Genomic DNA, 25,008 nt, shown 5'->3' on the forward strand with positions numbered 1-25,008 from the left:
AGCTCTGGAGACTGATTCGAAGAAGTCAATCAGATTCAGGAGACAAGATCGGCCCTTCACAAACCCAAACTGGGTGGGGTCCAGTGTTTGAAGGGACAGATTTATCTCCCAGTGACTGACGTATCTTTGGAACAAGTTACCTATTTATGTGAAATAGAGCACCTGATATGTGCAGAGCTGATAGATTTAAATTCTCCTGTCTGTGTGCAGAGTTGGAATCTATTCCCATCTAATATTCCAAACTGATAAGTACACTTTTTGCAACACAATTTGCACTGCACTGTATTTATATATTTGCTTTATTATTTATATATTTGCTGTATTGTTTATGTCCTTTGTTGTCTGCAACAGTCTGAATCTGCTTGTTCTTATTCCCTGCCAAGGAGTGTATCATATAACTGATTTAGTTTCCCCCTCCCTATTGGTATCTTGTTCCTATACTTGGTGGCTTTGCAGTTGCCTGCCCCTACTATAAATTTATCTGGGACACTCCTCCCAGTCTAGTGTCACTGGCTCATTCTACCGAATACAGAGAGAAAACCTGAGAAGGCCAACCCACTTAGTTTCTTAACCTTGAATTATCCTCTGCTCCTCCTTTCTCCCTTTCCACGTAACGAAAAAAAAAAAAAACTTTGCTAGGATCTCTCTGTGTTCTGACCGAGTGTGCTTCTCAACTGATAACTGTTCAGATCTGAATAAAACAATAATTGAATTCAATTCAGAATACACTTTGAATAAATTGCACTTATTTAAACTGTATTTGCCTTAATACTGCTACACAAGTGTGCTAGCTTGCACTACACTTGAATTGTTTTTAGTGCTGTTTTAGCTGCTTTTCTGTAAAAAAAAAATTCTAAGCTTGTTTCCTACCTTTCCTGGAACTAGTCTAGTCCAGATATAGATTTCCTGTATCCAAGAGTGTTTGTAAGCTTCTGAGCCTCCAAGTCTTTCTGTGTTGGAGGAAAGCCTTCTAGCTTGATGAGCACTAAGTAACCTATCTACCACAAGAGGGGTGGTTTCTGGCCAAGAAGTTGTAGTTTGTTGGCCATTTGGGCAGTTTTTCCATCTTTCAACTTTCTGGTTTAAAAGCCTGTAATTGCTCTTTTCCCACCTTTCTTGTGTCTAGTCTAGTCCAGATACAGATTTGCTGTATTCAGGACTGTATGTAAGCTTCTGAGCACTGCCAAAGTCTACTCTTCAAAATTTCCCTTAGATCTGCTAGTTCTCTCCTCTCCTGCACTTTTACTAGCTTATTAGTCTAGCACTTTATCAGACTTCTTGTAGCAATTATTGTAGCACACAAAAGTGCTACCAGCACTAAATGTTCTACAAGGAAACAGCTCCAGTACTTATTATTAATGCCCACCCCTTCAGGCATGTGTAAAGGTCAGTTCCCTGTGCTTTCTCCTATTAATCTGGTGAACTTGGGCATCCTGAGACAATGTAGCAACTGCCTCATGTATAATGACAACTCTCTCCTCTTACCTCCCAACACTCAGACTTGTGAGAGATGCACTTATATATCCAAATTGAAAGCCACTCACTCTCCAGCCAAGACCGGAATAGCTGGTTAACAGGAGAAGGTCAACACTTGCAGGACACCACATGGAACACTCAGCCCTCCAGAACACACACCAGCACTGCTTTCCCATAAAAACACAAACCACACACCCACCTTCATGGAGGCTCTCAACAAACACCTACCCAAACAGCACAGACCTCCAAGGTAGAAATGCACTCGACCACCACAGCACTAATCATGAGACACATAACTCTCCTAAAGTGTGTGCCACTCAAACAAAGCCCCTAAGGCAAAACAGCATGCCCAACACACTAGTCATAGGTGACTCGATAGTGAGGCACACTGATGTCCCACTCACTAGGTTGAATAGGGAGAAAGTAACAGTCAGCTACCTGCCAGGCACCAGGATCCACCACATAATGCACGCACACAGGTCCCTCAACAACAGGTACAAATATGACTCTGTCATTGTACATGTGAGTGTGAATGACCTGAGATATACCTCCCTGGACTACATGAGCTACAGGAGCTCTCAGATTATGTAGTCCAGGCAGGGTATGACCTTAGCCCTGAGCAGCATCTTACCATCACCCAGAATGATACCACAGTACAAGCAGAACATGATTTCAACAACTGGCTAAGTTTCTGTTGTCATTCTAAGGGGATCCAGTATCTGTCTGCCTGGGATGACATGATTGACAGACCTCGATGCTTTGCCAGATATGGCCTGCATCTGTCACTCTTGGGCTTCCAGATACTGGCCAAGACTCTTGCCACCCCTATAGTGCCTTTTTTAGGCAGTGCACCAAAGACCAAATGACCACTGTAACAGCTACAAACAAATGCAATCTGAGGGTCATGCTGCTCAATGATAGATGTATAAATCTCAAAATGCACTCGCTCGAAGCACTCCTTAAAATGGAGGACATTGGCATTTGTGCCACAACAGAGACCTGTTCAAGGCAGCAGAAAGCACCCCTGCAGTGCCAGGCTATAACTTATTCCACACCTTTCAGGCCCAGAACTTGGACTGAAGCTCCAAAGGCGGTGGTGTTTCCATATTCATAAAGGATGCCCAACATAATGCATCAGAGATACTTCAGGTTCAGCTAACATTGGGTAAGACAGTGATTTAGGTTGTAGCCTTCTACAGGTCCCCAAACATGTCCCAAGACTCACACTTCACATTCATAAGCACCCTAGAGAATATTAGGGTCCAACCTAACAATCTCATACTGGGCGACTTCAACTACCCCTCCATTAACAGGGAAAACTACTCATGTACCAATACACTTCCCCAACGTTTCCTGGAATTCATTAATTCCAATACCCTGGACCAGCTCATTCTTACCTCTACTAGAAGTAGCAACATCCTTGACCTGGTCATTACTAACATGGGTGACCATTGCTCTACACCAATAGTCACCTCCTCCCTGGTTAGATCTGACCACAAACTAATCACCTTGGAAATTCATATCCCTCCAACCTCGCACGCAAAGGTAACCACCATGAAAAACTGCTCCAAAGCTAACTTTGGGCTCCTAAAAACATAGGTGGCTAACTTCACAGCACCCATGCAAATGGAGAATAGCTGCATGACCACCAAATCATACACCAATGCACTGTACGAACAAGTACACAAATGCATGGATCTCGCCATACCAAACAGAACCAAGACACTCCTCCAAAAAAAAGGAAGCCAATCTGGTGGTTCCCTGCCATAAACAATCTCTACAATAAAAGGAGGAATCTGATGCGGAATAAGGTGAAGTCCCAAGACTGGAAAAACTCCCTTATTAGCCTCAACAAAAAGTTGAGATCCCTCATCAAATCCACTAAAGCTAGCTATGAAAACAGAATTGCAGCAGATAGTAAAGACAACCACAAGGCCTTCTATAGTTATATAAAGAATCTCCATGGAAATACCCAGATTTGGTCTGAGCTACTGCACAATGGTACCTCCTATACCGAGCCAACAGATATTGCCAATATACTGGCCAACAGATTCAGTGACAACTTTACCCCTCCCCCCCAAAGGACCAGTCACAATACCAATAGATTGCCAGGCACCCTGTATTACTACTGCACAGGTAAAAACAGCACTGTCAAAGGCCAAGAATACAGCTTCTATGGGACCTGACAATATCCCTGGCTGTGTTCTACATGAACTACAGAGTGAACTGGCACCTCACCTTATTGCCCTGTTCAATTACAGCCTTACCTCAGGCTTTGGCCCTACCGAATGGTGCACTGCTATAGTCATCCCTCTCCACAAAGAAGGAGTGACTACAGACCCTGGGAACTATTGCTCCATTAGTCTGATGAGTCTGATATGCAAAGCTATGGAATGCATCATCATGGACCTAATACACAAGGATATAGGGAATCTCCAAACTCTGAATCCCACACAGTTTGGTTTTGTGAAGGGCAGATCATGCCTGCTCAACCTGGTCGACTTCTTTGAGTCAGTCATCAGAGCTGTGGATGAAGGCAAGGTGGTTCATACAGCCTACCTTGATCTGGCCAAGGCCTTTGATACCATTCCCCAATCAGGAATCATAGAAAAATATCATTAGGTGGGTTGCAAATTGGCTCACAGATAGAACCCACAGTGTGAAAATAGCTAACTCCAAGTGAGACTGCCAACCAGTCACAAGTGGAGTCCCACATGGTTCGGTCCTGGGTCCTCTCCTGTTTGTTATGTACTTCTCTGAAGTCCAGGCCAACATAAAGGTACTCTGGCTGACAAAGTTCGCAGACGACTGCAAATTGGGCGCTATTATTAACTTCTCAAGTGATGCTGACATCCTGCAGAAAGGCCTCACTGAGACCAATGACTGGTGTCAGAACCATGGCCTTAAGCTCAATGCCAAAAAATGTGTTGTCATCCCCTTTGGGAACAACTCATTTCCCATGAATTACCACATTGATGGTAGTCCACTGAACACAGAAGGAGTTATAAGAGAGCTGGGAACACAGGTTGACAGCAACCTCTCTTTTGACCACCACATTGACACTGTGGTCAGAAAGTCCTTCTATGTGACACATCTCATTACTAAGGGCTTTGCATCCAAGAAGAAAAAGGTCATTGTTTCCCTCTACTCTTCCCTCATTAGGCCAGTCATCGAGTACAATGCCCCATTTAGCATGTACCTCACTAAACACCTGCAACAACTGGGGAGGCCACAAAAGTACCTCATAAAGATGATCCTAGGCCTTAAACACTTGTTCTATCTGGACAGACTCAAAAACCTCCAACTATTCTCTGTCTCATTTTGCCTACTTTGAGGCGATCTACGCATGACTTACAAAGCAATGTCTGACCCATCTCTGTTAGAATTGCTACATCTAAAGAAATCCCAATCCCTCTGCACCACATGCTCCTGAGACCTCAGCCTCATTACCACAATCAACATAATATGCTGGAGGGACAGGTTCATAACCCAGAGACTGCCCATGCTATGGAATAGACTTCCCATACATGTCAAACAGAGCACCTCACTGGCCCTCTTCAAGAGAAATCTTGATGAGTGGATGGGAAATAGAAAATTAACCCGGGGATCACTCCAGTGGCTGTACTCAACAAAGGCACTGGGAACTAACGTTGGGTGGCAAGATGACAGGTTAATCATATGGGATAGGCTTGTAAAGGCTCCAAGGCCATTAGCCTAGCACACACCCATGAACACATTTAGCCCACCCTCTGAAAAGAAAAAAAAAAAAAACTAAAGAAGACAGTGTTTTCATTATATAAAAAACAACCACACCACAAGACTGGTCAAGCAGAATGACTGTCTTGAGCTTCCTCATGTCCAGCTGACAATAGGTAAAATCCCCCACCATATCATCGCTTCAAGTCACTAACCATGAACCATAAAAAACATTCTGCATACCTGAAATTACTAGACTCACTTACCTGCTGGATGATCTACCTCTAGTTGAGTTATCCATTCGTACTCACATAAATCATTATTCACATTTGTCTATTACCGTAAAACGAAACCTACGATCATCACTCTTTTCCCTCATATGCCTTCCCAATGCATTACTGTTCACCTTCCTACGTATCTTAGACTTATGCTCAGTAATTCTGTCTTTCAATTTCCTGTTACATTTGCTGTATAGAAAGCTGAACATACTATACAATTCGCCATATACACAATGGCACTCAAAGTACAAGTAACATAACATCTGAATAAATATTTCGTACCTGTAACTGGATGTATAAATTCATTATTTACTTTTATATCACCACAACATTTGCAATTATTAGGCAGATCATCTACCAGGTTTAAATGCAAGTATGAAACTGGTTTTAAAAAAGAAACAAATGATTTTAAAATGAATAGTTGAGTAGTCAAGTGTTGCTATATTGTATATGGTTTTATGTTGTATATATGGTTTAATTGTTTTACTGATTTGGCTGTGTCATGTAATTTGTTTTGGGTATTTAAATGGTTGATTTGCACTATGATTTACACACTGAATAAGGGCTGGTCCGGAAAGCTTTGTGACTGGAATAAAGTGCTTTCTTGTTGCTTCTGGTTATTTTTTCTACCCAGCGTCTCCAGTACTTGGATTTTTTACTGTGTACTTTGGATTTCATTTATTTTTCCAAGTCTGGTTCGCCTAAGTGCTGGTTCAATTTTGACTCTCTTGAGCCATTAGCCAAGTAATATCCTATAAAGCTATAAAATAGGAACAGGGCAGTTAAGAATAAAAGAATCAGATAAACTTATAGAGTAGTCTGTTCTGGTAGCTCTCTTAAGAAAACCTTGAACTAGAAACCAGTGCCATGGCAAAAAGAGTACAATACCCTATGTACGTTCCAGAAAAAAAACATATGTGCACAGATAAAGCCATACCTGCAGCCCAGACAACCCAGGCTAATTAGCAGCTCGGGCATCTGAGTCCCTGGCAGGGAGAGCTGTGGTATCCATCCAGGGGGGGGGTGTTCAGTGAAGATGCACCCTGATGAGAGGAGTGGCCCACAGGGGCGACTAGCCCTCGACTGTTGATGAACACACGTGTGGGACACAGGAAAATATTGATAGGTCATAATAACCCCTGTTAGCAGCAGCAGTTGCAGGCAGCCCCCCCCCCCCAATGCTCTTAAGATCCATGCCAGCCCCAGCTCACTAAGAGACACCTGGGGAGGAAGAAGGAGCCGGCAGACCCAGAGATGGACACTGGGACCAGAACAGCCACAATGAATGAAGCAAGGAAGATAGGGAAAGTACTCTGAACAGATTTATTTTCCTTGTTATCCAACATACAAGTTTTGAGTTCCTCCTACAATTGACAAGCAAATGTTTCTTTCATGAGGACTTGGGAAGATTAAGAGTTTTGCTTTCTGCCCTAAGAAGTTCTAAAGCTCAAAGAAACAAAAATCTCTCTAAATAAATAATACTGCAACAAAATAAGAGTGAAATAAGACAACAATGCAAGCCTAAGAGTGCCGTACCATGTCCTGTAATGGCACTCTCAGGTCCCTTTATTTTTATATCATGTACTACACTACTCTTCCCTGCCTTCAGAGTCATAGGTTCATAGGTTCATAGGTTCATACTAGGCTATCTGCCCAAGGGCATTTATAAGCCTAGCCCATAGTTATGTGGCTTTCGCCACCCCTTTAGTTTGAATAAAAACTATGCCTATCATTTTGCTGTGCCTCTGTCAAGCAGTGACACTGAAGTAATCCCTGGGGTATATCTGCAGTCTCCCATGTTGCATTCTGCAGTGCTATGTTTCTCATGTTCCTATCGTCATGTTACATTCTGCAGTGCTGCGTTTCTCATGTTCCCATCGTCATGTTACATTCTGCAGTGCTGCGTTTCTCATGTTCCCATCGTCATGTTACATTCTGCAGTGCTGTGTTTCTCATGTTCCCATCGTCATGTTACATTCTGCAGTGCTGCGTTTCTCATGTTCCCATCATGTTACATTCTGCAGTGCTGCGTTTATCATGTTCCCATCATCATGTTACATTCTGCAGTGCTGCGTTTCTCATGTTCCCATCGTCATGTTACATTCTGCAGTGCTGCGTTTCTCATGTTCCCATCGTCATGTTACATTCTGCAGTGCTGCGTTTCTCATGTTCCCATCGTCATGTTACATTTTGCAGTGCTGCATTTCTCATGTTCCCATCCTTCAGTGTGTTTTGAATTATTTTCCTGCATCCACCTGACGTTCTCCTGCAGACCAGACTTCCCCAGCCTTCAGTACTGCTTCAAATGCTATTTCTAATGGCTAAATGTGCTTTGGATTCAGAAGGTAAACATTTAAAAAAAGGACTTCAAAATGCAGACACAGCTTTGACATGTGTCCTGGACTCTATACATGTTAAGGGAAAGTGTTTGATACTCTTATTCCAACTGCCTGATAACCATAAGTCCTCATGCAAACAATCAGCTATTCATTCCCTTGTGGGGTAAGTACTGGTCAAATAAGACATCCAGGCAGTCATCAGTTTTTTTTTTCCCTGTAATTGTCTAAGTTCCTATCACAAGGTGGCTTACATTCAGGCTTACATATGTGATAGCCAGCTATGCCTTCCCCTCCATGGCATAAAACACCCTCCCACAGAACCCCCCTTAAGGCTACTGCCTACTGACAGCTTGGAAGAGCAAAGTCCATGTCCCCAGTCCATGTGCTGTACCTTTAATACCTACTTCACCTCTACAATCAGTATGAAAACAGACGCAGGCCATCTTCTTAACCCAAAGTCAGTCAGTCATCATCCATGGCAATGAGCAAGCTCAGGAGATATGAGTCATCATCCATGGCAAAGTGCAGGGACAGGACAAAGTGAGTCATCAGTCATGGCAAAGGGTGGGGTCAAGAAACTAAGAGTCATCATCCAAGGTGAAAGGTGGGCTCTAGAGATAATGAGTCACCATCCATGACAAAGGGTGGGGTCAGAAGTTAGTGAATCATTATGTATAGGAAAGGGTGGGGTCAGGAGACAGTAAGTCAACATCCATAGGAAAGGGTGGGGTCAGGGGATAGTGAGTCACAATCCATAGGAAAGGGTGGGGTCAGGGGATAGTGAGTCACAATCCACAGGAAAGGGTGGGGTCAGAAGACACTGAGTCATCATTCATGGTAATGGGCTATATCAGGGGATAGTGAGTCATCATCTATGTCACTTTTTCCTTTTGGTGTCACTTTCCTCACTCTGTCACTCAGCAGATTAATTGCCATCTGCACTGCTGGGCCCAGAAGTGCTAGTGTACATTTATTTTCATAAACATCCCTGATGACAGTAAGTTCATCTACTGACAGGCAACCCCTGCTTTGCCCATGTAACTTGAGATTCTCTTCCTTCACCCTTCCTCCCACATGTAACACATGAAAAGTAGGACCAAGATAATACCCCTCACCCTGCAATGGGGGAACAGACATTTGCACTTACTCCCATCCAATAACAACAACTTCCACCCACTCCTAAACTACCTAAATGCAGGTCAAGAAGGTAGTAAATTATCCAGACTTGCACTTACATCCGATACTGCTGTGAAGAAGGTGATCATTTCATTATCTACCCTTGTACTTACAGTTGATAATGCTGTCAGAAAGCTGACCAGTTAATTATCTGAACTTGTAGTTACTGCTGATACGGCTGTCAGGAAGTGACCAATTAGTTATCTGACCTTGTAGTCACAGCTGATACTGCTATCAGGTAACTGACCAGTTAATTATCTGAACTTGTAGCTACTGCTGATGTCACTGTCAGGAATCTGACCAGTTAATTATCTGACCTTGTACTTACTGCTGATACAGCTGTCAGGAAGCTGACCAGTTAATTATCAGACCTTGTACTTACTGCTGATACAGCTGTCAGGAAGCTGATCAATTAGTTATCTGACCTTGTACTTACTGCTGTCAGGAAGCTGACCAGTTAACTATCTGACCTTGTACTTACTGCTGATGTCACTGTCAGGAAGCTGACCAGTTAATTATCTGACCTTGTACTTACTGCTGATACAGCTGTCAGGAAGCTGACCAGTTAATTATCTGACATTGTAATGACTGCTAGTACTGCTGTCAGGAAGCTGACCAGTTAATTATCTGAACTTGTACTTACTGCTGATGTCACTGTCAGGAAACTGACCAGTTAATTATCTGACCTTGTACTTACTGCTGATACAGCTGTCAGGAAGCTGACCAGTTAATTATCTGACATTGTAATGACTGCTAGTACTGCTGTCAGGAAGCTGACCAGTTAATTATCTGAACTTGTACTTACTGCTGATGTCACTGTCAGGAAACTGACCAGTTAATTATCTGACCTTGTACTTACTACTGATACCGCTGTCAGGAAGCTGACCAGTTAATTATCTGACTTTGTACTTACCGCTGATATCACTGTCAGGAAGCTGACCAGTTAATTATCTGACTTTGTACTTACTGCTGATGTTGCTGTCAGGAATCTGACCAGTTAATTATCCGACGTTGTACTCAATGCTGATACTGCAGTCAGGAAGCTGACCAGTTAATTATCTGACCTTGTACGTAGTGCTAGTACCGCTGTCGGGAAACTGACTTGTTAATTATCTGAACTTGTACTTACTGCTGACAGAGCTGTCAGGAAACTGACCAGTTAATTATCCGACGTTGTACTTACTGCTGGTACCACTGTCAGGAAAGTGACCAGTTAATTATCCAACGTTGTACTTACTGCTGGTACCGCTGTCAGGAAACTGACTAGTTAATTATCTGACCTTGTACTTACTACTGATACCGTTGTCAGGAAGCTATCCACAGGTTCATAGGTAGGCAAGGGCGCCCGCAGGCAGGTGCAAGGGGGTGCACTTGCACCCCCCTGGAATCGGCTGACTAATGCTATAATTTTAAAAAAAAGTTTTTTTTTTTTTTTGGACGTTCTTCTTTAAGAAGAAAGAAGTCCGTGCTGACATCATGCGTTCTTCTTTAAGAAGAACGGTCGCGGGCGTGCTGACATCATCGCGCGCATATTTTCAAGTTTTGCGAGCGGGAACTCACATGGACGGATGGTTTTGGGGTTCGCAAGCGGAAAATGGGACCACGAGCGGGAACTGAAACGGACGGATTCGAAAGCGGGAGGAAACGAGCGGAAGATGGGACACTTTCAGAGTGTGTGTGTGTGTGTGTGTGTGTGTGTGTGTGTGTGTGTGTGTGTGTGTGTGTGTGTCTGTTTGTGCATGCGCGCGCACACACACAGACACAAATATATGTTCATATTGTTCTCTGAAAGATAGAGCTTCAAATCCAGCAATACCAAGAAAAATCACAAAAAATTACATTGCCAAAAAAACAACACTATTGCAAAAATCATCTTCCAAAATTCCATATTGCTCCAGACCCAAAAACAAGCACTAACATGCGTACTGATGGGGCAGATCTGGGAGTTTGTTATTGTAGGTTTTGTGATTTTTAGTATTTTCTTTTCATCATTGCTAGATTTGATGTTCCATCAAGTGCGATGCCAAGCCATATTACATATACTGTATACATATTTTGACAATAAGAAACAAAAAATGTATTTCTTTCATATAAATTTCTACAGGAGCAGCCATAGTTTTGTAGTGACATTCTCATCTTAAATTTTAGATATACTTCATTCAAAAGCCTCAGAGAAAACATATATGAAAATTTGACCAGCATATTGTCTTAAATAACTACTTTAATCAACAGGACAGTGTTGTAACAGGAGGACATTTCTGTTTCAGTTATGGAAAATAATCTAATTTCTTTTCATTGTAAGATGAAAGGCTTGTAGATATTTCTGTAAATGTGTAGTACTTTCTTTTGAAGCTTTTAATGCTTTATTTATGTTACAGTGCAGAATACATTGCCCTACTCTGCTGCTTGTAGTATATATGCATGTTAGGAAAAAATGGACTGTTTTGAAGTAAGCACTACTCAGATGTGCGGTGAAAACTAAACAATATAGCTTATTTGTTTACTAGCTTGGTTTGAATACCTTTTGAGTATCAGGTCATGTATTGACATGCAGCATTACAGAATTTTCTTTTTCAGTCCTAAGAAGAATAAAATATTTTGTGTGATTTTGGTTCTTATATCATGTCAAGCTAAGTGAATATAACCAAGTTTAAAGAAGGTACAGGAAGTACCAAGAATGAAGGTAGGTAGGTATCAAATTTGAGCAAAGAGTGACAGAACAGAAGAAGCTGCAGATAGGTAAAGGAAACAGTCCAGGATTAGCTTTTGTCACACTGGGGCAAAAATGCAATAAACTGGAATTGAATAAGCTACATTCCTTGCTCTCTTAACCTTAAGCTGAATAAGATTCTTATTCTTGTTTGATACAGAAGGGATATTATTACAATACAAGCTTATAGAAAGAGAAATAGATGCAACATAACAAGGGTTTGAAGTAGCTTGTGTTCTGCTGTGGGGTAACTGTATGAGGCAATCATGACTGTAAAGAGCTTCCTGTTTGTTATGTCAAGCTCAGTAAAGTTGTGTGTGTGTGTGAAATGCCCCAGGTGCTACATGGTGGTGGGTAGAGAATAAGGCTTGAACCCTATCCCTTGGGGCCAAGTGGTAAGAGCCTTAATTCCCTACCCACCACCATTTGTAAAAAACAGTGGTAGCATTGTTGCCTGACAGCTACGTGTTCTCTGGTTTGATTCTTGGCTGTCTAGAGTGTTTGTTTCTCCCTGGGCCTCTGCTAAAAATTAGCTTTTTTTTCCCCAAGTCAGACTTTCCTGGTTAACAAATGTTAAAAAAAATGACACATTTGAATATCATCAGACTTCATATTCTTCAGAAACTGCATGGTAACAAAAGCTTTTATTCTAGCAATTTTCTAAGTGTACAAGATGGATATTTGAAATGTATCACTGTCTTTGGGACTGTACCCCCCCCCCCCATTATTGGCTTCATCCAGGTTTTCTGCTAAGGTTGAGAACTATGGTAAGAACTGAATTCACTGCATATGTTTGGGGGCTATATTCCCCCATTACTGGCTTTGTCCGGGTGTTTTTTGCTAAGAGGTTGAGAGCTATGGTGAGAACTGAATTCACTGAATGTTTGGGGGCTGTATTCACCCGGTATTGGCTTTGTTCAGATATTTTGTGTTAAGAGGTTGACAGCTGTGTTATGGTAAGAACTGAATTCACTAAATGGTAGCCATTTAAGTTTCAGTCGTTCTTTCACAAAACAGCTGATTTGGCGTAGTGGTATGTTGCTCTGACTGTTTTGCACAGGATCCCCTGGGTTCAAGACGTGGCAGTGAAATGTATGGTGGTAATGGATCATTTTATTCTAGCAACTTTCCAACATTATACAAGCAATGTTTAAAATGTGTTCCTGGTTTTTGGCCTTTTGCCCCCCCCCCCCAATAAATTTTGGCTTTTTCCAGATTTCTTGTGCTGCAAAGTTCAGAGATATAGCCGAGTGTCGAGTAGATTTGATTTTATAAGGAGCTGAGAGCTGCAGAGGAGCAAAAGTTTAGTGCTGCTTATGTTTAGTCTGCTTACATTGTTAATAGCACAACAGATAGTGTACTTGCATTTGATGCTGAAAGCTGTGGGTTCTACTCCCACAGTAGGGAGATGCATTGCTGATACTGTACTGTGTTGTAAAGGGGGTGGATGCTGCAGTCCTTTTTGGCAAAGATACCTAGTAACTATGAACCTGTTATCAGTTTGCTATCCATTCCCTATTGCGGTATTACTAGCTTATTTTTTTATTGCATGCAACAAAGGCAATTTATTCTTCAAGGGCAACAGGCACTTTATTTGTAGATGAAACAATGACATATAAAGTTGTTTGCTAGCAGCAACCTCTTTCAGTTACAAATTTCTTTAATGTGGATTTTACTACTTCAGAGATTGTGCATATTGTTTTACTGATACTGGTGGACTATAGAAGGTTGAGTAGAGTTTTTATGATGGAAATGTTCTGAATTGGGCAGTTTTGTCATTGGTGTATGCATGGTGTATTTCATTGTTTACCGGAAAAATGTTCAAAACAATAAATTTAAAATGCCCTCTGACAACTGTACTGTATTGTACAAGGAATGTAATGTAATACAGTCAGGAAGGTGTATCAAAGAGCATGTGTATGCTATGTTCAAGGGGCCTATGATTTTGAAGACAGCCCAGAGTTAATATTTATCTGCCACTGGCAAAATGTATTTTCTTTGAATGTGGGTTTCAATGCTGTTTCAATGCATGTGAGTTTCAAGGGCAGAGAAGTTTTAATGTTAAGTCTATTTTCATTGTGAGACTGCATTGCTTTGTTTAACATATATGTATTAGAATTTGTGCTGTAAAATGCAAAATAAAACTTTCAAATGAAATCTAAATAATCGCAGAAGTAAAGCAGTATGCATATTACAGTGTTTATGGTAAATGGGGCAAAATTACCAAGGAATGGGACATTGGAATGGCTGCAGGGAGGAGGCTCCATTTCACCATGATTTTGTGAGGGGGGGGGTAGCATAGGTTCATAGGTTCATACTAGGTTATCTGCCCTGGGGCAATTATAAGCTTAGCCCGATTCTGTATGGCTTACGCCACCCCTTGATTTGAGTATACTGTGCCCTTTTTAAGGTTTAGTTTACTGTGCCTCTGTCTAATAGTGACACGGGAATAATCCCTGGGACAAACCTACAATCCCCCATCCACCTATAGAGATTCTTCTTGAAGAGATTCAGTGAGGTGCTGTGCCTCACATGAACTGGAATTCTATTCCAGAGCAAAGGGAGCCTCTGGGTTATGAACCTGTCCCTCCAGCAAGTTCTATTTATTTCTGTGCTGAGGTTCAAGTCCCTCGAGTGTGTGGCTCTAAGGGATTTAGATTTACTGAGGTGGAGCATGTCCATTAATTCTGGATTTGACATAGCTTTGTATGTCAGGCATAGATCGCCTCGAAGTAGGCGGTATGCAACTGAGTAGAGCTGAAATTTATTTAACCGAGCAGCATATGGCATCTGTTTGAGACCCTTGATCCTCTTGGTGAGATACTTTTGGGGTCTTTCTAATTGCTGCAGGTGTCGGGTAAGGTACATCCAAAAGGGGCATTGTATTCTATGATGGGCCTGATGAGGGATGAATAAAGGGGCACGATTACCTCTCTTGATCTAGATGTGAAACCCTTCGTGATGAGGTGGGCTATGTAGAAGGTCTTTCTAACCACTTTGCAATGTGGTTTTCAAAGGAGAGATTGCTATCAACTTGGGTCCCCAGGTCCCTAATAACTTTCTCTGTACTTAATGGGTTTCCGCCTATGTGGTAATTTGTGGGCACATTGTTTTTGCCAAAGGGTATGACTATACATTTTTTGGCATTTAGCTTTAAACCATGGCACTGGCACCAGTTATCTGTCTCTGTGAGACCCTTTTGAAAGATGTTTGTGTCAGCTGGAGAGTTGATTATGGCACCCAGTTTGCAGTCGTCTGCGAACTTGGTGAGCCATAGTCCTCCCATGTTTGCCTGTACCTTGGAAAAGTATATACCGAACAAGAGTGGTCCCAGGACAGAACCCTGTGGGACGCCACTTGTGACTGGTTTCGAGTCTGACATGGCTCCAGCAACTCTCACTCTGTGGGTTCTGTCTTTGAGCCAGTTTGCGACCCATCTTGTGACATAGGGGTTTATATTTAAGCTGGATAGCTTATCTATGATGCCCGATTGGGGTATTTTGTCAAATGCCTTTGCAAGGTCCAGATAGGCTGTGTGGACTACCTTCCCTTCATCTATGGCTTTGGTGACTGTTTTGAAGAAGTCAACCAGGTTCAAAAGGCAGGATCTGCCCTTGACAAAGCCGAACTGGGTAGGATCTAGTGTCTGTAGGTCCCCAATGTCTTTGTTTATGAGCTCCATGATGATCCTCTCCATAGCCTTGCAGACTAAGCTAGTCAGGCTTATGGGGCGATAGTTTCCAGGGTCCGTAGAGGCTCCACCTTTGTGGAGTGGGACCACTGTTGCTGTACACCATTCTGTGGGCACATATCCTGTAGTGAGGCTGAGATTGTATAGCTGTTTTATTTGAGGGATTAGTTCCTCTTGGAGTTCATGTAGGTCGCAACCTGGGACGCCATCTGGTTGCATGGAAGCAGTGTTTTTTGCTTTGGAGAGGGCAGCCTTCACCTGAGCATCAGAGATGTTTGGGAGGCAGCCCTCTGCCGGGATAGATACTTGCTCTTTTGGGGGGTGGAGAAGTTTGCACTGAACCTGTCTGCCAGGATATTGGCGATGTCTGTGGGTTCAGTGTATTTTTTGTCATTTAGAATCAACTCAGAACAAGTCTGGGAGTTGCATCCCAGGTTTCTAACATAACTGAAAAAAGCCTTATGATTGTCTTTGGTGTCCTGTGCAATTTTTCTCTCGAAGCTGGCCTTGGAGGATTTTATGAGGGATTGTAATTTTTTGCTAGTACTGATCAGAGATGCCTTCCCTATTAGGGATTTTGCTCTATCATATAGTAGCTTCCTCCTTCTGTCGTACAGTTTATTTATGGCAGGGGTCCACCAGACTGGACGCCTGCCTTTGGATGATTGGGTCTTGGTTTTGTTTGGGATAGCATGATCCATGCATTCCTTAACTCATTAACCCCGAGTACCTTCTCATGGCGCCTGTGCGCTTAACACCGAGCGCGCCATGAGAAGATACTAATTTCAAGCTGTTACCCCCGAGTGCCTTCCTGAAGCGTGAGAAACTGTAGTTCACATTTGTAGTGGAGTTTAAAAACACACTGAAATCGTAACTGAACATGTAAATTCCATTATATAGTTCCGATTCAGTGTGTTTTTACATTAAGTTCACATTAAAGTTTTACTATAAATTCCGTGTAAAAGGTTCTTGTTAAAGCAAGTGGTGCAGCCAATTGGATTCTTGCAATCTGAGCCACCACTTACGTACCGTAACCCCCCCCGTGCAGAGAAAAATAAAAACGGAACTGCACTACATCTGGTTTTTTTTTTTTCATTCACAACTCAAACCTTTGTGTCCTAAATAGACTAAATTAGCCTGATCGCAGTGAACTAAATAAAACCCTGACTGTAACCCTAAACACCTCGCCCATTCCTTAAATCCCCCGATTATTCTCTAAGCCTAATCCTCGCTTCACTCTCCTGCCCCCTGGCCCTAAACCTAAGTCCCAGTTAGCAGCATAACATCCATTCCCAGGAGCCTGAGCCTGCTATTTATTTCGCAGAGCATTGATTTCTGTGTGCCACTTTCCGAAAGGACAGCCTCAACTTCAAATAATTGTGCAGGGTCCTGCTTCATATATTTGTGCTTGTTTTTGGATGGTCGACGGAATAGCATTTTTTTCATTAGCATGTATTTGATGAAAAGTATGAAGTCTGAAACTTGGATGTTTGCCGTTGTTTGGTAAGGTTAGTTAGTCTGTTAGAGAGAACGATCGTTGCATGAGCAATTAGTTTATGGGGCAGTGTATTTCAATATTTGTCTATGAGATTGAAGTAATTTCTAAAAACTTATTATAATGCTGGCTAGAATCTGTAATTGTGGTTGTAGCATCATGTAGGGGTTTGTAGGATCACTTTAACTCGTTGCACTGTTTCCTTTAGACCTGCAGTAAAGGTTTTAGTGCTTTCGTGGATGCACTCAATTCCTAAGTACGTGCTTTGTGTTAAAGTATCGAAGGAAGCAAAAGGACCAATGTATGCACGAGTCTGATGTTATATGTAGTAAAATAATGACTGCTTGTATTAGTAAGGAACTGTTGTCTCTTGTAAAGAACGGGTATTGAAACTAATGTGTTATTTTGATGCATCGTTGAAAAGCACGAATGATGAGCCATTATTGTGTTGTTTGAAAGCGTACAGCATTATTGAAGTGAAGGTGTATCGTGGTAGACTTTTTTGATTCTTTTGTGTTGATTAACTGCAGTGCAGCGGAACACCAAAGGTAGAGTGCGACTTTACCTCATCCGCATCTTTTCTCTTGATCGGAGGCGGGGAGCTGTCCACTTAGTTTCCCTCCCTTCAGGTGTAGTAAATGTATGTAGGTCAGGGTAAGACCCTTTACATTAGCTCCCCCCTTTGAGTCCTTATGACCATTGCCGAAAGGACACATGTACATGGAAAAGGTAGAGGTAAGGCAGAGTGCTGGCACTGCATGCAATCAGGAGTCATTGCTGCTACCAGCAGTCTGAGTGGGTAGCCAGCACAGGTATGGGACACTTCAGACGCCCATGGCCTGAAGTCCCGTGCCTGTCCTAGGCATATTAGTGGAGTTGCAGTCCTTACTCTGTTTTTTATCTTTACATGTGCCCTTTCTGTGCCCCCTTGTCAGTCGTGTGTAATTTTGTGTTTTTTAGGTATGTACAGTTGTATTCCCCGTGAGACCGGATTAGATTGGTTTTCTGAATTTCTGTTGGTGGAATTCGGACTAGATCAAGATGTAATTAATGTCTATATGCTTGGTCAGTTATGGGTGGAAATTAGGTGGGTAGGAGGAAGGGCTCAGTAACATCCAAGTGTTATACTATTTTGACTGAATTATAATGATGTAGTATTTCTACTGGATGATAATGAATGCCTCTGCACTCCACTCTAACATGTATTAGAACATGCTAATGCAAAGAATACTGCCCCTGTGGCTAGGATGGAAGATTTGGATGGGCTAACCAGGTAATGAATATGATATACATACATATGTAGTCTTCCAATACATCTGTCAAACATCAGTAGTAATCTGTTTGCAATTTCTTTCCTGTGCAGGTTTGTTCACCTTCTGACACTGTCATGGTTGCATGACCAGGAGACAAGTGAGAGTGTGGGTATGTGGCCATTCCTAGATTCACTGGGCTGCCAGCCATGCCTCCAAACTGAAAACCAGTACAACTTGAGCTTCCCACATCCAGTGTGAAGGTATACTGGATTGCAAGAAGAGGTATGCATTGAAGCCGTACTGCAGTTGTTGAAGAAAAGTGTTCCAGCTACCCTGAGCCTGACATTCTTGTGCTGCAGATTGAGGGAATGATGTCCTCAGTCAACTACTCGGAAGGCTACGGTTTCAAATCACAGCAATTTTTTAACACCTGCAGTCATGGTGGCCACATTGTCATTTTGTGTGGTCTGATATAATCCTCGACAGATATGGAAAACAGCAAAAGTCAGCGGGCAGCGCACAAGGCCAGATGTTTACAGAATGGGTTCATGCATGGCTTGAAGCACAGGGTCGGTGGATCTACAATCTGTCATGACAGCATCACCGCACAGGATGTTCACCTGTTCAGAAGGGATGGCTTGTTCACCTAACTGAGGAGGGCATTGCGTTGTTCTTGACTGACCTCCACAAGTGAGTGAGGAGAGCTATGCAGGACTGGTAATATGCAGCTTGTGAGAAGACTGGAAAACACCCATGACCAAGTAGGACCAGTATGGTAAGTAAAACTCTGCTATGAATTGTGTTGTGTAAAATATATTTTTCTGAGTTTGGCAAATAACTGTGGTAAAGAGATGGTGAAGATGCTGAGAAAGAACAACTGTTTCAGGAGAGTGCTAGCATACAATCTGATATGTCAGTAACTATCCTGCAATACTTCTTTTTATTCTGCTTTTATCAGGCATGTGTAGAGTTTAGATGACAGGAAGGGCTTAGTAATGTCAGTGTGCAGGTAATGCCTCATTTTGGTGACAGTATTGCTGGTTCCAACATGGTAAATGAATTGTGCCTGTATGTTCTATACATGTGCAGATATCAAAGTTTTTTTCAGACTTAGGTTATGGAAATTATATTTTTTTTCATATTCTGGTAAATAACTTTGCAAGGGAGCATCTGAATGTGCCAAGTAATATCTCATTTTGAAGACAGTATTGCTGGTTCTAACATGGTAAAAGAATTGTTGACATGTGCAGATATCAAAGTTTGTTTCGGACTTGGGTTATAGAAATTATGATTATTTTTTCATATTTTGGTAAATAGTTTTGCAAGGGAGCATCTGAATGTGCCAAGTAATATCTCATTTTGAAGACAGTATTGATGGTTCTAACATGGTAAAAGAATAGTGCCTGTATGTTTGACACATGTGCAGATACCAAAGTTTGTTTGGGACTTTATGGAAATTATGATTTTTTCATATGTTGGTAAATAACTTTGCAAGGGAGCATCTGAATGTGCCAGGTAATATCTCATTTGAAGACAGTATTGATGGTTCTAACATGGTAAAAGAATAGTGCCTGTATGTTTGACACATGTGCAGATACCAAAGTTTGTTTGGGACTCGGTTATGGAAATTATGATTTTTTTTCATATTTTGGTAAATAACTTTGCAAGGGAGCATCTGAATGTGCCAGGTAATATCTCATTTTGAAGACAGTATTGCTGGTTCCAACATGGTAAAAGAACTGTGCCTGTATGTTTGACACCTGTGCAGATATCAAAGTTTGTTTCGGACTTAGGTTATGGAAATTATGATTTTCATTTTCATATTTTGGTAAATAACTTTGCAAGGGAGCATCTGAATGTAAGTAATACCTCATTTTGAAAAGATTATTTATAGTTCTAACATGGTAAAGAATGGTGCCTGTATGTTGTACTCATAGGCAGATATCAATGTTTGTTTCGGACTTAGGTTATGGAAATTATGATGTTTTTTCATATTTTGGGAAATAACTTTGCAAGGGAGCATCTGAATATGCCAAGTAACACCTCATTTCGAAGACAGTATTGCTGGTTCCAACATGGTAAAAGAATGGTGCCGGTATGTTTTACACATGTGCTGATATCAAAGTTTGTTTCGGACTTAGGTTATGGAAATTATGATTTTTTTCATATTTTGCTAAATAACTTTTCAAGGGAGCATCTGAATGTGCCAAGTAATATCTCATTTTGAAGACAGTATTGCTGGTTCCAACATGGTAAAATAATTGTGCCTGTATGTTTGACACCTGTGCAGATATCAAAGTTTGTTTGGTACTTATGGTTATGGAAATTATGATTTTTTTTCATCTTTCGGTAAATAACTTTGCATGGAAGCATCTGAATGTGCCAAGTAATATCTCATTTTGAAGACAGTATTGCTGGTTCTACCATGGTAAAATAATTGTGCCTGTATGTTTGACACGCAGATATCAGTTTGTTTCGGACTTAGGTTATGGAAATTATGATTTTATTTTTCATATTTTGGTAAATAACTTTGCAAGGGAGCATCTGAATGTGCTAAGTAATACCTCAGTTTGAAGACAGTACTGATAGTTATAACATGGTAAAAGAATGGTGCCTGTATGTTGTACTCATGTGCAGATATCAAACTTTGTTTTGGACTTAGGTTATGGAAATTATGATTTTTTTTTCATATTTTGGTAAATAACTTTGCAAGGGAGCATCTGAATGTGCTAAGCCATATCTCATTTTGAAAAGATTATTTATAGTTCTAAGATGGTAAAAGAATGGTGCCTGTATGTTGTACTCATAGGCAGATATCAAAGTTTGTTTGGAATTAGGTTATGGAAATTATGATTTTTTTTTCATATTTTGGTAAATAACTTTGCAAGGGAGCATCTGAATGTGCTAAGCCATATCTCATTTTGAAAAGATTATTTATAGTTCTAAGATGGTAAAAGAATGGTGCCTGTATGTTGTACTCATAGGCAGATATCAAAGTTTGTTTGGAATTAGGTTATGGAAATTATGAATTTTTTTCATATTTTGGTAAATAACTTTGCAAGGGAGCATGTCAGTGTGCCAAGTAATACCTTATTTTGAAGACAGTGTTACTCCTTACAACATGGTAAAAGAACTATGTCTGTGCACTCTACACATGTACAGATATCACAGTTTGTTTAGTCTTGTACGATTATGAAAATTGTACATTTACAATACTTTTCATTATTATGCCCATATCTTTGCAAGGGAGCTTGGTGATCACACAAATGATGCATCATTTTGAAGCTGACATTCAGATGCACAACTTCTACACTGATATGTAGGCTCTGTCTGTTACAGGTGATGAGATATTATGCTTTGTTTATTAATCAAATATGAAAAATAATATATTAATCATATTTATGTGAATATCTACAGAAAGGAATATCACACAGTAATGGTTAAGGTATCATTTTAAAGCTGACATTCATATTAGCAAATTACATTCAAATTGTATGGGTCTGCATGGGACATTGACCAAGATATTGTGCCTTGTTTTTCCAAAAAGGTAAAAAATATGCACAAAATCAGCATTCCTTGCCAAATATTTAATAATGACTTTGATATACGCTGTCAACATTTACACTGTTGAAAAGGTCAGTGTCTGCTGAACAACTTCCGCGTTTACATTTTTAGTCTAGCTCTTATAGTTAAAGAGTTATGAACATTTGTTTTCTGTATGGATTTACAAATGGATTTTCTGAAAATGAGCTCAGGCTGCACTGTTATTCCTATGGTGGAATTAAGCAGGCATTCTTTCCTGAGCTGCTCCGGAGTGAATGAGTTAAGATGTCCATAGAATGCGTTTATATAGGATTCTGCAGTTTGGGCCGTAGTTTCCACTGGCCCTGGGGCCTTGAAGGATTCCACTTCGGTTTTGAGAAGTGAGAAGTTCGCTTTTGAGAAGTTTTTCACTGTGGTTTTCTGGGCTGGGGGTGGGGTAAGGATGTGGACATCCAGTGAAATTAATTTATGGTCTGATCTTACCAATGAAGGATATACTTCTGGTGTGGAGCATAGAGTCCCCATGTTGGTAATGATCAGGTCTAGTATGTTGTCCCCTCTTGTGGGAGTGGTGACTAGCTGTTCCATAGCATTTGAGTTTATAATTTCCAGGAACCTTTGGGCTAAGGTGCTGGGGCTTGAGTAGTGCTCCCAGTCAATGTTTGGGTAGTTGAAGTCGCCCAATATAATGGTGTTCGGAGAGATCTTCATGCTCTCCAATGTTTTCAGGAAAGCCGAGTGGGATTCCTGACTTTGAGAGGGTGGTCTGTAGGATGCTATAAACTGAAAAGCAGTCTTGCCCACTGTTAGTTGCACATGGATGGTCTCCGATACTTCGTGCAATATCACTAACCTGGAGGTGTGGATATCCTTGATAAATATGGAAACTCCCCCTCCTTTTGTGGTTCAGTCCGGGTTTTGGGGCCGAAAAGCATTATATGAGGTATAACCTGGTAGTGCTGGGGTGATCTCTGGAGCCTTGAACCAGGTTTCTGTCACTGCACAGATATCGATGTTCTCCATACTGAGGAGAGCTTTGAGTGCGTGCATCTTGAGGTTAAGACTTCTGGCATTTAGCAGCATTACCCTTAGTTTCTTGTTCCTTGTGCTGTCTATGGGGGTGGGTTTGACTTTTGAGCCTTGCCTAAAAAAGGCACTATGGGGGTGACAAGAGCCTTTGCCAATATCCAAAAGCCCAGTGGTGACAGGTGCAAGCTGTCCCTAGTGAAGCAACGTGGCTTGTCGAGCATGTCATCCCAGGCTGACAGACACTGGATCCCCTTTGAATGACACCAAAATTTTAGTCAATTGTTAAAATCGATCATTTTGTGTTTGTACTGTGGCATCATTTTAGGTGAGGGTAAGATGCTGCTCAAGGTCAGGGTCATACCAGCCTGGGCTACATGATCAGAGAGCTCCTCTATGTCTCTTTTCATGTAGTCCAGGGAGGTACGTCTCAGGTCATTCACACCAGCATGTACAATGACTGAGTCATATATGTATTTGCTTTGGAGTGACCTGAGTGCTTGCGTTATGTGGCGGATCCTAGCACCAGACAGGCAGCTCACCGTGACCTTCTCTTTATTCAGCCTGGTGAGCGGGACGTCAGTGTGTCTGACAATAGAGTCACCTATTGCAAGAGTATCAGGTGTGTTATTCAGCCTTAAGGGCTGTGGCTGCTTGGCACACTGACTTTGTGGGCTATGTGTTGTGCATGTTTTGTTTTGAGGTAGCGTTTGCTTGGATGTCTGCTTTGGAGGTCGCTGTTGCTTAGGTAGATTTTTATTTAGAGCCTCCGAGTATGTTTTTGTGTGTTTATGTGTTTGGTTCGCTGATGTTTTGGGACTATGTGATACTGGAGCAAACTCAGACAGCCCTGGTTGAACTATACCTCTCAGTTGTCCATATCTTTGCAGAATGAATAGATATTTGCTTCTTATTTTGGTTTGTTCCTCATACAATGAAGTCACTAAATGACAGACATTTGAGTTTCAGACGTCATAACCTTCAGAAAAATGCATGCTAATGCAAGACCTATTATTCTATCAACTGTCAAGTTTATACAAGAGCAATTTTTAGTAGTGTTTGTATGTTCCCCCAATATATTTAGCCTTGTCCAGATTTCCTGCATTAAGAGGTTGAGAGGTATGTGCAAATCGCTTTGTAGAATTAGGAATATCCAAACCTCTCCATTGTCCCCAATTTTGGCTCAAAATGTTGCTCTCCCTTAATAATCCTTCCTCAAAATGGCAATTTTGGAAGAAAATGTGATTGAAGTCTCCTAGAATAATGGCGTTGGCTTAATGCATAGGGACACCATATTAGTTAGGTTGGAGATATGGACTGATGGGGTACATAGAGGGGACCTATAGTTAGGTATGACACAGTAAGGAGTTTTGTTAATGCTAAGCTGGATGCAGAGGAATTCCATGTCATTATCTCACATAGCAAGTCTGGAGATGAAATATTGTTTAAGAATATGTAGACACCATCAGCTTTTCATCTCGGGTGATAGGCCTGAACACTTGTGGCAGGTATTGAAATCCTGCATTAAAGGAGTGCTGTCATCTGACTTGAACTAGGTCTCTGATGCATATATATATATATATATATATATATATATATATATATATATATATATATATATATATATATATATGTTTTCCAGGGGAAGCAGTGCTTGTAAGGAGTGAACTTTTTAGCTTAGGCTCTGAAAAGGAAATTAGTTAATTTCTAATTCATGTAGCTATAAAAATTCAGTATAAAAACTGTAAGTTTCTGAATGCAAACACACTAGTTAAGCAGCATCATGGTAGGGAGTACTTCAGTACAGAGAGATTCAACTATATACATAGCCCTTTCTGTCAAAAACACACACACACCATGGTCACACAGAGTTTACAGTTGTTGTAACATGTTTCTGAATACAAACACACTATTAAAGCAGAATCGTGGTAGGGAGTACTTCAGTACAGAGAGATTCAACTATATACATAGCCATGAGTTCCCTTATACCTTTCTGTCAAAAACAAATACACACCATGGTCACAGAGTTTACAATTGTTGTAACTTTGAAAAAATCAATCTATTTATGTATTTCTTGCACTAAAGTTGAGGTGTGTGTGTGACAGAGAGAAATGCCCTAGTTAGCTCTAACAGGTGGAATTTATGTGCAACCGTTTTGTTTAGCAAATGGTATCATTATTGTGGTATAGAATTTTAAAGCAGTGTTAGCACAGCAGGTAGCATTCATGCATCTTGATGCAAAGGGCTGTAGGTTCTATTCATACAGCATGCACATTTGTATTTTAAGGGGGTATGGTACTGCAGTTCTTAGAATGTCCTCCTTTG

At 41.2% G+C, this 25,008-nt stretch overlaps 1 protein-coding gene across 2 annotated transcripts in view; it reads right to left on the reverse strand.

The window, feature by feature from the left end:
* Nucleotides 1-25,008, reverse strand: part of LOC122798746 (zinc finger protein 271-like) — a 63,304-nt gene that overhangs the window by 19,802 nt on the left and 18,494 nt on the right. The window lies entirely within an intron of this gene.

This window comes from Protopterus annectens, chromosome 3.part1 (genome assembly GCF_019279795.1).
Source record: "Protopterus annectens isolate FY-2018-M chromosome 3.part1, PAN1.0, whole genome shotgun sequence".
Classification (NCBI taxonomy): Eukaryota; Metazoa; Chordata; order Ceratodontiformes; family Protopteridae; genus Protopterus; species Protopterus annectens.